Here is a 3765-nt window from a genome sequence, read left to right on the forward strand (position 1 = left end):
GAGCAAGCGGGCTGAGCGACGACCTCAGCCGAACGGGGAGGCTGAGCGACGTCCACAGCCGAACGGGGAGGCTGAGCGACGACCTCAGCTGAACGGGGAGCCTGAGCGACGTCCACAGCTGAACGGGGAGCCTGAGCGACGACTCAGCCGAACGGGGAGGCTGAGCGACGTCCACAGCCAACGGGGAGGCTGAGCGACGACCTCAGCTGAACGGGGAGCCTGAGCGACGACCCCAGCTGAGCGGGGGAGCCTGAGCGACGTCCACAGCTGAGCGGGGAGGCTGAGCGATGTCCACAGCTGAGCGGGGAGCCTGAGCGACGACCTCAGCTGAGCGGGGAGCCTGAGCGACGACCTCAGCTGAGCGGGGAGCCTGAGCGACGACCTCAGCTGAGCGGGGAGCCTGAGCGACGACCTCAGCTGAGCGGGGAGCCTGAGCGACGACCTCAGCTGAGTGGGGAGGCTGAGCGACGTCCACAGCTGAGCGGGGAGGCTGAGCGACGTCCACAGCTGAGCGGGGCAGCGGGACAGCCTCCTCGGCTGTGCAGGGCAGTGGGACAGCCTCCTCGGCCTGTCCCTCTGAGGTCGCCATGTTGACCTCAGGTGAGAGCTCCACAGCTGAACAGGGCAGCGGGACAGCCTCCTCGGCTGTGCAGGGCAGCGGACAGCCTCTTCGGCTGTGCAGGGCAGCGGGACAGCCTCCTCGGCCTGTCCCTCTGAGGTCGCCATGTTGACCTCAGGTGAGAGCTCCACAGCTGAGACCTCCCCGTAGGCCTCAGGCTGGAGCTCTGCTGTACTCATTGCCCCCCCCCAAAAAAAATTTCTGGGCCAGCCTTCACCTCTGGACTGTGCAGCAAGGTGTGCCTCCCCTGCAGTGGAAAGCCCCAGATGCTCAGGTTACTTTGCTGGCTGTGTCGCAAGGCGGACTGTGGCGTGAGCGGAGCTTGGCGATGCGTGTCGGCGGACTGTGGCGTGAGCGGAGCTTGGCGGTGCGTGTCGGCGGACTGTGGCGTGAGTGGAGCTTGGCGGTGCGTATCGGCAGCCTGTTGGCGCAATGTGGCAAAGTACTCCGCTAACATTGGTGGCATCCTGACGCCCCAGATATCCATCTTGGCGCTCTGCAGCTCCTGATTGTAGGTCTTTCGTTCTGTCACAATTTGGATGTTTGAGCCAGAAGCAGACGCAGACGCAGATGCAGATAAGGACATTTATTTAACGAAACGTACTAAGAAACAATACACTATGACAACCTTGAAACACACTGTGGCAAAAAACAAACATCGAGACATGAACAACGGGAGTCTAAGACAACGAAAGACAAACTAATGGTGCAGACAAGGACTATTTATACCCATGAGTGCTCATTAACCAAAACATGAATCAGGTGCAGGTGGTCATGTGACAACTAGTGCAGTGCAGTGGCTGATGGGAAGTGGGGTCCAGAGTTTCCCGATACGTGACAACAGTAAAGAATTTTTCCAACGTAACTATCATGTAATCCCAATCATTTAACTAATAATTCAAATCAGTTTTCTTTTAAAAGGCAGGGAATTTAACATGATGTCAAATAGTACTAGCAGACTTACAACCCCAATTCCAAAAAGGTTGGGACACTGTGTAAAATATAAATAAAAACAGAATGCAATGATTTGCAAATCTCATAAACCCACATGTTATTCACACTAGAAGATAGAAAACATATCAAGTGTTTAATCTGAGCAAATGTACCATTGTAAGGAAAAAATAAGGTAGTTTTGAATTTGATGTCCACACTTCTTAAAACATTTGGGACAGGGCACGAAAGGCTGGAAAAGTAAGTAGTATTAAAAAGAAACAGATGGAACATTTTGCAACTAATTAGGTTAATTTGCAACAGGTCAGTAAGATGATTGGTATAAAAAGGTTATCTTAGAGAGGCAGAGTCTCTCAGAAGTAAAGATGGGCAGAGGTACACCAATCTGTGAAAAACTGCGTCTAAAATTTGTGGAACAATTTCAGAATAATGTTCCTCAACGTAAATCTCATCATCTACAGGACATAATAACATCAAAATATTCTGAGAATCTGGAGTAATCTCTGTGCACAAGGGACAAGGGTGAAAATCAATATCGCATGCCGGTGATCTTCGGGCCCTCAGGCGGCACTGCGATAAAAACAGGCATGATTCTGTAATGGAAATCACTGCATGGACTCAAACACCTCCAGAACACATTGTCTGTGAACACAGTTCACCATGCTATCCACAAATGCTGGTTAAAGCTCTATCGTGTAAAGAAGAAGCCATACGTGAACATGATCCAGAATTGCCGCCGTCTTCTCTGGGCCAAAGCTCATTTAAAATGGACTGAGGCAAACTGGAAAACTGTTCTGTGGTCAGACAAATCGAAATTTTTAAACCATGGATGCCACATTCTGTAAACTAGGAGAGGAGAGGGACCATCTGGCTTTTTATCAGCGCTCAGTGCAAAATCCTGCATCTCTGATGGTATGGTGGTGCATTAGTGCCTATGGAAAGGCAATCAATGCTGAAAGGTATATACAGGTTTTAGAGAAACATATGCGTCCAACCAGATTTCATCCCATCTTTACTTCTGAAAGACATGTTTTATACCCAATCATGTTACTGACCTGGTGCCAGTTAACATGATTAGTTGTAAAATGTTCCTCCAACTGTTTCTTTTTAGTAACACTTACTTTTCCAGCCTTTTGTTGCCCCCATCCCAACTTTTTTGAGACGTATTGCAGCCATCAAATTCAAAATTACCTTATTTTTTCCTTAAAATGGTACATTTCCTCAGTTTAAACATGGGATATGTTTTCAATGTTCTACTGGGATAACATATGGGTTTATGAGATTTGCAGATCTTTGCATTGTTTTTATTTACATTTTACACAGTGTCCCAACTTTTTTGGAATTGGGGTTGTAGTAGAAGAAGTAAAAAACCAAAGGAGATTCTGTAGTGAAGAAAGGGTTCTTTAGGGAATTAAGGAAGATGGTGCCTGGATTGTGTAGCTATGTGGTTGAACACCCTTACCAGCAATCAGACCAATGCACATGCTGACCAGGCCAGTTTAATTTTTAACCAGCTGCACATACAAACATGCATAGCAGTTTCTATTCATTTATTATCTTTTCCATTCTCCTAGAGCTTTTGGTTTCACACTCATAAGCAGAGAGACTTCAGAGCTGCTGGGCCATTTACTGTCTCTCTAAGGGTGGTGAACTCAACAGTGGCCTGTTTAGGTACACTCTCTTACCATCCAGACCCAGAATTCACCAGCTTCACTACCTCTAAGGTGGTCAATGATGTGCTGGTCATCATACAGGTAGGACAGAATTTCAGAATGTGATTTCAAGCACACACATGTTGTTCTAACTGTAAAACAAACATTGGGCCTGTTAGATTTCCATGTATCCCAGGAATCTCAGATCATGCCTTCCAGCCTGTTCTACAATTATTTCTATTAACATTTAGTTCTGTGCTGCTATGAGCTAGAAAGTGTTATTTGCCTCAGAGCGTTTCAGATCGATCTGGGGAGCCTAAGTGAACACACACTGACACATGCATGCTCAAATAGACATCCGAGTTTATTCATGCAAACCAAGAGTATTTATACACATTGATAACAAGCAGTGCGTGGACAGTTTCTACTGGTCCAGGTGTCAGACAGATTTAAACAAAACACACAGCACATAGTCATAATACAAAATAAGTCCTGTGTCATGTTGACACGGAAATGCATAATAATATAATCAAGGATCGCAGT

The 3765-nt window shown here is 47.2% G+C and overlaps 1 long non-coding RNA gene across 1 annotated transcript in view; it reads left to right on the forward strand.

Annotated features, from left to right (window-relative positions):
• The window catches only part of LOC128632673 (uncharacterized), a 4991-nt gene extending 1667 nt beyond the window's left edge, over nt 1-3324 (forward strand). The window contains exon 2 of the long non-coding RNA XR_008396198.1: nt 3145-3324. This is a non-coding gene — a long non-coding RNA (uncharacterized LOC128632673). The remainder of the gene's footprint in view (nt 1-3144) is intronic.
• Nucleotides 3325-3765: the final 441 nt, after the last annotated feature.

Source organism: Ictalurus punctatus, unplaced genomic scaffold, assembly GCF_001660625.3.
Source record: "Ictalurus punctatus breed USDA103 unplaced genomic scaffold, Coco_2.0 tig00163711, whole genome shotgun sequence".
Classification (NCBI taxonomy): domain Eukaryota; kingdom Metazoa; phylum Chordata; class Actinopteri; order Siluriformes; family Ictaluridae; genus Ictalurus; species Ictalurus punctatus.